General features: G+C 41.5%; 1 long non-coding RNA gene across 1 annotated transcript; it reads right to left on the bottom strand.

The window, feature by feature from the left end:
- Positions 1–3995: 3995 nt before the first annotated feature.
- LOC121079095 lies at positions 3996–10131 on the bottom strand. Its single transcript, XR_005824870.1, has 3 exons — positions 10037–10131; positions 7965–8112; positions 3996–4346 (listed from the first exon to the last, which is right to left on the bottom strand). It is a non-coding gene; the product is annotated as an uncharacterized LOC121079095 (long non-coding RNA).
- Between the last annotated feature and the right edge of the window lie 488 nt (positions 10132–10619).

Genomic DNA, 10619 nt, shown 5'->3' with positions numbered 1-10619 from the left:
CATGTCCATCCCTGAAAGCTCAGTGAAACAGTTTTACCTTCAAATCCCACAGCAAAGGTCCAGGACTCGATGCCATGCCCTGCATATCACAAAAAGAAATTACTGTCAGTATACCTTTATGAAAATACCCAATTAGAGTATTTTCTGCCAAACATCTTTGGCAGTTTGTGTTACTGAAGCACATCCTGGTGCCCGTCAAGGAGCACTGTACAGGCAAGGAAGGAATATCCTGCAAGAAAGGTGTTTTCAATAGGAAATAATTCTTTGGGTCAATGCTGTTGCCACATATGATTTGCAAAGAGTCCCAGTTTTGCGCTGGCCCCGATTCATCATTTCACTCACTACGAATAGTTCCTTCCTTAAGTAATATTGGATAAAATAATGGTGCTTTACATGGTGCTTAAGACTGTGCTGCCTTTTACTGTTTCCTTTGACTGTTAGTTGTCATTTTTCTTAATAATAAAAGAATTACAGTAGCTTCAATATGACTTTTCATCTTGATACGAAGACTAATGATAGTAATATTTTTAACAGTCAAATTGAACTGTTTTGACTTATCCAAACCAATTGCTGCAGCATTTTAGTTTGCTAAAATTTGACATTTCAGAATCTTATTTTGTTCTAATTTCAGATAGGGAAAATTGTTTCCTTCCTGGGCAATTTAGGATATATTTGGGAATATTTGTGGATGCTGTGCTTTGGAATGTGACTGAAAAGAGTGTTAGCAATGCTGAAAACTTAACAGAAAAGGATCAAGATGCTTCCCGTGAAAATTCTGTTCAGAGACTCAATAAAATGGAAATTATATTCTCATGAAAAGTTTTCTCTGAGTAAACCCCCATAAAATGTCATCTCTCCTTTCTGTTAGCCTGATGCAATAGTGGGTAACCACACTCTTCCCCGGGAGGATTTGCTGCTAGTTTTTGCAACAATACTGAAACAATACATGTTATTTCCAGAGTGGAAAGACAAATGGACCTTTGTGGAGAACTGCAGCAGAATTCCAGCAACCATTGAAATGAAGGGAGGGCTCGCCATTCTTTTCAGTGCTTTTGGCTGAGTCCTTAATGCAGTCGCTCGGAGTGTTACAGTAACATCACCCTCCAAATAATCTACCCTCCAAATCTTGCACGCAGTTCCTATTTAACCAGAAGCAAATTGATTGCTTGGCAGGGGAATGCCCCCCCCCCCCCCTTCCCTGACTGTGGCTCTTGCGAGGCGCTCCCTGCACCACGGGTGCAGGCGCTGCACCAGGTCTGCGCTGCCTGCCCGAGCGCACTCAGGGCAGGGACTGACCCAAGGCAGAGGCATGCTCGCTTTGGAGCCAGACATTCTTAAGACATGGCAGCTTTGTGCCTGGGAAACAGCCCATTATGAGCGCTGAAGCAGAGATGCCAATTAAAGCAGTCCTTAGGGCAACCTCAGCCTCCCTGGCAAACATCAGCCCTGCACCAGGAGCTGATGGACTAAAGGAGGCAAAGGGCCAGCCCGCCAACCTCGGTGTGCATTGCACCTAGGTGTGTGAAGGAGTTGCAGAAGCTGAGACCATCCCCATAGGCTGCTGTAATAAAGACATCTCTTCAGTGTCTTAAAAACTGCTTTATTTGAATGTGGAAGGAAGTTCATTCCACCGTGCTCGTCTGCACTGGGACACTCAGGGATGTTAAAATGTCTTTGCTAATCCACCGCAGGAATTATGCAGAATCCACTGCTAATCCCTCAGCAGGAGAGAGGCTGGACATGCGTTCCCATTTGTACCTTAATATTGAGCTCATTTACCCAAACTTCCTGCCAAGGCAATGCTACACATGCAGCTTGCTTAATTAGATGCATGGAGGGGTGAAAGGATGGACGGATGGTTGAAAGGATGGATGGATGGATGGCAGGATTTTTCAAGAGGAACAAAAAAATCTCAAGATGAACTATAGGCAAGGATTCTAAGTACTGTCCCTGCCTCCCTCCCTTCCTCCTGTATCCTCATAGTGTTTAATTGAGTCATCTGTAAGCATTTTGGTAGGTCAGGAATGCAATTAAATAGCCCGTCTATCGTAAAATATTTGAGCAGTAATACCTGATAAAATCATCATTATCTTGGAGTAATTGACCACATCAGATAATTAAGGTTCCTGAGGCAAAGCTTCACCCCCAAAGGAAGTTCACGGATATTAGAGTATGGCTGCGGTAGTCAAGACTATGTTAGTGTTTCTATTATAAGCCTTGTATTTTAGAGGCATGTCATTTTATCAGTAAAATGGCTGTAGTCTGAGAGTGTGTCTCCAAATTTTTATAACAAAGGAAAATACAAAGTATTTTTGTTTAAGAGACTGAAAAAATCCTACTGAAAGTGAAGTTTGAATAAGGTTTCACTTAAAAATAGGAAAAACAGAATGACAAGATTGCATCCTATCTGAAGCCTGGTGAATTCACAGCCTGTGAATGGTGTAACAATTAGCTTACCATCAGCTCTCCTGTGCTGTGAATGCTCATAGTTTGAGAACAAAGAGAATCCTACTCTTGATTTCCCCGTGGCTCAAAGTACATACATTTAAGATACACTTTTCTCAAGAAAAAAAAAAAGTGACTAAACTGCTATAGGTTGTAAATGAGTTCCGATATGAGTTTATCTTGAGATAACTCACATGTAGACAGATCTAGATTCAACTTAGTTATTCTGAGCTTAGAGAATTAAATCATAACAGAATATGAGCCTCTGGTCTCAGGGGTAGCAGTGGGACAAGTATTTCCCTCTCTCAGACATAATGTAAGCAATAGTTTTGTCACAGGATTAGTGGTAAATGAGACGTATCCTAAGCTTCACTTTAAATACAGGAATGTCATGCTGGATCAAAGCAAGGTCCATTCACCCCTACTGTTTTTCTGACAGTGGTTGACATGATGTGTAGCAAAGCATACATGAGCAGGGCACGTGTGGAATGATACCTTCTCAGGGTCTGGTAATCAACAATTAAGGGATTTCTTCTCTAAGAACATAAGAGATAAGATATTAGATATCTAAGATGCAATTAGATCAGTAGGTTTGTGATGGCCAAACCATTGCTCCTTATTTTACCAGTTTTCTCTCATTAAGTGTTGGGAGCTCAGAGCAGTGTGTTGTGTGTATTGAAGCTCTCCCATTTATCTGCAATCTTTGGTGTTGTTGCTATTTTGTGCTTTGCACAGTTTCTTTTCTCTGGAGTCACTCTTAAAACTCTTTGATTATTTTTTTTTAATCTCAGTACCCTATAGGATTTTTTTTTGCTGCATTTGCATTCTGATTTTTTTTTTTTCTGAAAAGTGTCTTAATGAAAAATACATACCAGAATGCTCCATGTGAGTAGCCTCCAATGCTGAAGATCAATAACAGTTTATTTGATCACTGACAGCAAATGCTCTTTCAATTAAGCAGGTCACATAAATAACTTTGATTCCAACATTATTTGGAAAGGTTGAGTGTGAAATAAATGTGATTGGGTTGGTGGTAAAAGTCCCTCAAAAGGATTGGAGTAAAAACCACTGAAGTACTTGTATGCTAATCCTTGCTCCATCAGGATGGCCCAAGACAGCCAAACTGCATTTAGAAATCTTGGTAGCAACCATTTACATGCAGATTTTCAGCATTTTGTTGTTTTTAAGAAGGTTGGAGGTTTCCAAACTTTTTATATATTTACTGGCACTTTTGTTGTCTCAGCTTAAAACACAATACAGAACAGCCACAAATTAAAGTGTTTGTGTGCATGTCTTCAACACTCCAAAAAGGTCCCATCCTGCCTTTGGGTGAGGGTTCAGCTCAGCGTTGTTTCATCCGTACAGGCCCCTTTCATTCTCATGGCCATGCTTGTCTGCGTGGTGCAGCCTGGAGAAGGTTTATACTCACAGCAATGTAACCTCTTCGCATGCAACTATAGATACAGGCAGACATTAAAAATGCTAGGCTAGGTACAAAGTCACATGAAATGGCATAAAGTCATAGAGTTCACTGAAATCAAACTGTCTCATGACATGTGAGGATGGAATCTTTATAACAAAAAGATACAGAACAAGACATGGAAAATACACTGAAAAAAGCAAAAAGCTACAAACGATCCTTCATTGTTCAGTGCCTGAATAAAGACTCCACACAAGAAATAATTAATCTGTATTTCACAGCAGAGACCTGAACCAAACAGTGGGGATTAATGATCTTTAGGAGTGTCCAATATTCAAATTAAAGTCTAGAGTAAAATTCCAGTATCCAAAGCCAGTTTGATTGTTCACAAAGGAATGGGAATTGTCCTTGTTTCATCTGAGGTTGGCTCTGCAAATGGTGCTGCTGTCCTTTCCCCTTTAATTTTTCCAATACCTGGTTTCTGTAGAACAAGTTGTGGGGAGAGAAAGAGATTTTGCAGCTGCTGAGAAAAAGATCAGAGGCACCAACCTTGTTTAAAAATTCCACAATCAATTTAGGAAAAAAACAGTAAAACCCCAGGAAACTCCCCAACTCCACTAAGAAGTCCTCAGTTCAAAGATAGCTGCACTAGGAGGAATCCACAGGATCTGCCTGTCAATAGGTTTCTTAGAGGAAAAAATGTTGGGTAGTGTTTTTTTTTCTTCTTTTTTTCTTTTTTCTTTCTTTCTCTGCCATTGAGAAACAACTTTATAACTACAGAACAAGGTGGAAATGCTAGCAGGGGCTGATGGGACAGTGAAAGTGGGAAGGAAAGGGGTTCGTGTCTTGAGGATGGCTTGCCTCTGTGAGCTGCTGCTGTTGATCTCCCACCTGCTGGAGGTTAGGTGGCACTCAGCCTTCCATGCTGCTGGGTCCATACCTGCAGGCTCGGGGCAGCCACAGGTTGCATGAAGCAGCTTGGTTCTGGACCCTGAACTCTTGGTTGGTGTAATACAACTTTAGCGCTATCCCAAGAGGTGTTAAACGTGCTTAACTCTTCAAAGTTAATGCACTTAGAGATAGTGAGCAGTGGGTTTCCAAAGCAGTCCCTGAAAAACTCCATAAGACATCTGAGCTGGTATACCCGTATGACAGGTTTGTTTCCTTACTTCTTAAACAAACAAAAAAACAAGTCACTATTACAGCATCTATAGTTTTAAATATCGTAAATGGCTGTGACAGGGCTCTGGGGCTTGAATGTCTTTAACACAGGGACTAGGGCAAACTTCAGGCTGCGCACTAGCTCAGCCAAACCTCCATGAACCAAAGGTCTGGTGAGCCCAGTGCTCGCTCACCGAGGGAAGATGGTAAGGGCAAGGCAATCAGTGAGTGCTGCTCTCCTCAGCATAGACCCACTGCTGCCAGTCATCTGCAGCTAGCGACGGTGTTTAATAGTCCTTGCTGCCTTTTTCTTCTGGGATTTCAGCTGCTTTCTGAACCAACTGGTACTTTAGGTCTTCGCAATGTCCTGTGGACGTGAGTACCACCCTTCAATTATACACTGTAGGAACCCAAACTATTTTTTTCCCATGTTTTTCTCTTGCATTATAAGTAAGCGTGAGTAATCTAGCTGTGACTACGACTCATTGCTATCTCAGGATTGTTTGGAATATGAGGAAACCAGCTTTGAATCTTTTTTGAGTGCCACTTATGCCAAAAGACTGTTGTTGTTTATGAAATACCAATGCAGAATGGTAATGTGGAGACAACACTTGACTTTCCAGCGCAGGAGTGGGATCTTTGCACAAATGCTCATGGGATGAACACTGAATAGAAGCAAAATGAACATGCAAATAACCCCATGCACCAACTGGTGATTCAATGCCCGCAGAGCTGGGTGTTTGCGCAGATCTTGCTTGCATGCTTGTCTCCAGGTAGTTTGAATGCTGAGACTGGCTCACAGCCAGAGTACATATTCACTTTTGCACATACACTTAAAAAAAAATACATCCGTCTGATGTGCTGAATAGCACACCTGGCTGTGAGTCAAAGAGGCATGAGATTGACCGCGGGCTCACTTACTTCTGGCAGCTCTTTTCGCCTCAGTTTCCCCTTCTCCTCTTTGCTTATTTTTTCTAGTTAGATTGTAAATTGCTTTGAGCTGGCATAATCTCTCTTTATGTGCTCAGCACTATGGGGATGAGACTGAGGGGGGGAGGAGGCTGGACGACACAGACAGATGTCACTACCCTAATCCAAATCATAATAATGACAATTGTATGAAGTTGATGGACTTTCCTAAAATTTCCCTATTGCTAACTTTTACACTTCCCATCACAGCTGCAAATTCCTGAAGTGACAGCACCTATTGGCCTAACATTATTATGCATAATAATAATTTAACTAAAATAGCAACAGAAAATGTGCATTACACAAAATGAATTTAAATTGATTTTTTCCTCTTTCTGAAAGCTTATTACTAATTGGTATTTTTAGAGCAGAGATTCATTTTCATACACTAAAATTAATGGGCCATATCAGCGGGCGTGAAGCAGGATAGCTCCACTGAATTCAATGGGTCCTCTATTGTTTACTCCAGTGGAGAATCTCACCTCCTATTCCAAAGAGCATTTTTGTCTTTTAACTCACAAAGTAATTGCATTTTCAGTCTTATGTCCTGATCCTGCAAATAATTGTGCAAGACATTAACTTTATGTAGATAAGAAGCACTGCTGATGCCATTGCAGTTACTCACATGAGGGAAGTTAAGGTTTTGTAGGATCAGACCTTAAAATGCAAATGAAATCATTGCAAAATCTAATGTGTTCACAGTAATAATTTAGAAATGGCAGCACCTAATATGTAGTCTGTCCTAATACTTACAGTTTCTGCAAACTATGTTGTACAGTAAAATAGCAGAAATTAGATTAGTTATGTCACTTAATGCTTTTTATTTACTATAAAATAATCTGCAGTTTTTTTCTTTCCCCTGGAAACTGTCTCCCACATTGTCTGCATTGAGTCTTTGAAATTCAGCAGGGGGACAACCTTTGGAGTAAAGATGTGCTTTCTTCTTTAGCCCCAAAGAAATACCAACTGTAGTTTTGCTGAGATAAAGTATTTTGAAATAGCCAATGCACTTCTTGCTAGAAAATTTGGCTATAGGTTCTAATTGAAACAGGAATTCAGAAGACATGCTTTCCATCTGACCCCCCTACTTCCAAGAAAAAAAAGAAAAATCCTTTGCTGCTGGTGCCCTGGATCTCAAATGATAGGCTGATGTGCTAACAGTGCAAGGTTAAACACTGCTGATGGTGCACAAAGGCTGGGGTTACCACGAGTTCTTTACACAACAGAAAAAGAACCCTTTTAAGGAATTAAAAGAAAAAAAAATAGGTTACAAAATCAAGCAACCAAAATTTAAGAAATATTAGATCTTCAGGATCCTGTATCATCTGGCCAGTTTAACAATCCTACACACAGTGTTCAATACCAGACTCACGCACCCTCCTTATTCTTACCACTACTGAAATACTAAGTGTGTATGATAGGCAAAATTAACATAGTATGGGCTTGACTTTGCCATGGAGATAACACTTTTTTTTTCCCCCCAGTTTTTGTATGTAATATATACATTACTGTGTACTTTGTGTTTTTTTTTTTCTGCTTTGAGGCAAATTGAGTTTGACATTTATACAAGAAGCAATAAAACTGATGCAGTCAAAGTATATTCCTAAAACAAGTTCAGTAATGTCTCTTCCAAACTACGTTTGAGTTAGTGGAATAAATGCCTTTTCATGTTTGCAGTTGAAGTACTGGCCAATTCTGCCAAATGGTTTTTGGAAAATTGCCTTCAGAATTGACTTTCCCTGGGGAAGATTTGCTTCTATGGAAAGCAGAGATACTGGGAGAATTTGAAAGAGCAAGAAAGCAAGAGGGAAGGCAGAGGGAATAGGTTAAAGGCTAACTTTAAACAGGTGGCTTTCATTTCTCTTTGCCCAAATTGTTCTATAATTTCTTACCCTAAAACTTTCTGGTTAACTACAGCAAATTTCTTTTTAGCAAGAGCAGTTCCACAATAATCCAGCTTCACTATTACCTTGGCTCAGGTTGGGTGTTTCTCTCCCTCTGGGCTTCCCATTTCCCTAGAGCAAATCTAAGTTTGGGAGTCTCGTCCTTCCAATTCAGCTTCCAGTTTACCCTTCTGGGAGTCCTGAATGATTTTGGATCCCATGGATTTGCTTCACCTCAGTTAAGAAAGGGAATGGTATGAATATTTTTGTGAAGCCATTGGTGTTGGTTGACTTGAATAGAGATGCAAGTTTGAAATCCCATTAGTAACTCTATTCCCTCACTGACCTGAAAATGTGCAAAAACAAGTGTCCTTTTCTCCAGTTTGTCTAATTTGTTTTGCTACCAGAAGAAAAATACGTACACGGGACACTGCAACAGCTATTGAAGTTTGGTTTCATTCACATATAGCCCTTCTGGGTTACTTTACAAGTTGGCATGCTTTGGGAATCAGCAAGAAGTCACCATACAGGGAAGGAATCTGCTCTATTTCATATGTGTTAAATGATACTTCCTTGTCCATCTATGAATGACCTGACAGAAGGAAACATTCTGCAAATTTGTCATATATGATCTGTCCCAATAAACATCTTTCTTAATACAGTTTTCCATCTTGCATTTTGGAGACAAGCAGGATAATTTTGCAGAAATTATACCTTTCTGATGGTCCAGTTCAGCTCACAGAGATGCAGATCATCTACAGCAACACATTGGCTTAAATCTGATAGAGCTACAGCAGAAAAGGCTCTATTGATGATTCCTAATACCACTGTGCCTGCACCACACTTTCTGATCTGATTTACTAGTGCCAATGCTCAGGGCTGGGATTTGTTGATTATGATTTTCTCCTTGCAGTTCCTGAACCTCCAAAGGCTGCTGTGACTTTGGCCTAAAACTCTTTGACATTTCCTAATGGGTCATGTGGCACAGCTCCCTTTTGCCCCTCAGAGAGGGTGAGGGGGACCATGTCCACCCCTCAGACTCTGCCCCATTATGCTTTACATCTTGGTTTTGTGATGGCACCCATGAAACCGATACGAGCAGCAAGGAAAGGAGGAGGGAGTTTATTTTTAGATTGCACCAGGAAAACAGCTGCAGCATTTTCTCAGCATAGAAGAGCTCTCGCAGGACAAAGGGAGGCCTGTCTTATTGCCTCCAAATTTTCCCTCTGAGGAGTTTCAACCATTCAAGTCTCCCCTTGAGCAAACCTCCAGCTCATGTGCGCTGATGAACGTAATTCTAGAGCTTCGTGGAGGAAACCAGAACTATTTTTATTTTTGGTTGAGTAAACCTTTAGCATTTAACAGTCAGGTGTTTATTTCACTTCCCAAACTGCCTCCGGCTCCAGTAATGCTTAGCATGATCCTTTTCTCAGGGTGGGGGAAAAGGAAAGGGGATTGAGTTAAATGTTCTCAAAATGGAGAGGCCTGAGGAGTCAAACTTGTATCCACTGCCACACATCCCACCTCAGCCCCCTCCTCCCTCGCTTTAGCCCTCCTTGGAAGGAACCTTGACAGGAAATATTTTAGAGGTAGAGAATTTTCAATGAAAATATTATTTCTCCATCTGCCCACTTTTCCGCCCTCACAGGTTGTATGGCTAAGTGACGTTTAGGAATGTGTATCCTGCAGGCCACACCACCGCCTGTCTTCTCACATGTTGCTTTCCCATCAGAAGCACATCAGGGCACCAGACCCTCCTGCCTGCCCAGTGTCACAGGAGACACTTGACCTTTCAGAGTGTGTCTGTGCTTTTCGGAGTCCTTTCTAACCTTAGCAGCTCCTGTAAACGGAGGCGGCAGACCCCTTTCCAAAGAGCTTTCCTGCAGCCTTCCTGGGAGGCAGAGGGAGGGTGGGGTCCACCAGTGCTCCAGAGCTCTGGGATAAAAAAAGCCAACAACCGTGAAACCTTCAGAAAGTTGGCTGATATTGCATGCACGAAGCTATTCAAACCAGATGCTTGCATGCCTTCCTGCCCACGCTACCTTACCCACACTGATCCGCTCCTAGCCTAACAGGAAGTTTCAGTTTTTTGTACCTTGAGCCATTTTCAACAAAAGCCATAACAGGAGAGGGACACACATGTGCTGTGATGACCTACAAGAGGCTGCAGTCAGCAAGACACAGGCTTGCTCCTTCATCCAAGGTTACCATGTTGTACTCTTTTTCCTTGGGCAGGCTAAATTTATTCCAGGTAGTTAGTGTTAAGGCAACACGGCTTGACAAAGTATATGTCTAAGAGGAAAAGGAAAATGACTGAGGTTAATTTGTATAGGGGATTAACATTGGGGGACAGGGGGCAGAATGAGTAGTATCTTGGACACATTTCAGCCTTGCCACCACCTCCTTCTTGAGCTACTTAAAAAAAAAGTCTCTAGCCTGTGTCTAATTCTGTCTTGCTCCTCAGCAAGACAGCTGTCACCATTTTTTCATTTTTGAGCAAGTCACCATTTTTCTGGTGACAAGAACTCTGTATTCTGCCCCAGATCCCATGTCTGAGCCCCTCATACATAAATGATGGCTGTAGATCCACATGCTCATCACTATTTCTAAGTCCCTCCTAGTTGCATCATACCAGTGCCTCTAATTGGGATGGAATTATTTTAACTCACTTTATTCACGGCAAGATAAGCCGCTTCAAGCAGTGGCCACAAACATAGCTATAGCAGATCTGGGAAAAACTC

This window comes from Cygnus olor, chromosome 16 (genome assembly GCF_009769625.2).
Source record: "Cygnus olor isolate bCygOlo1 chromosome 16, bCygOlo1.pri.v2, whole genome shotgun sequence".
Lineage (NCBI taxonomy): Eukaryota > Metazoa > Chordata > Aves > Anseriformes > Anatidae > Cygnus > Cygnus olor.
The sequence above is the reverse complement of the archived record's forward strand: the minus strand, read 5'-3'. Positions and strand labels throughout refer to the sequence as shown.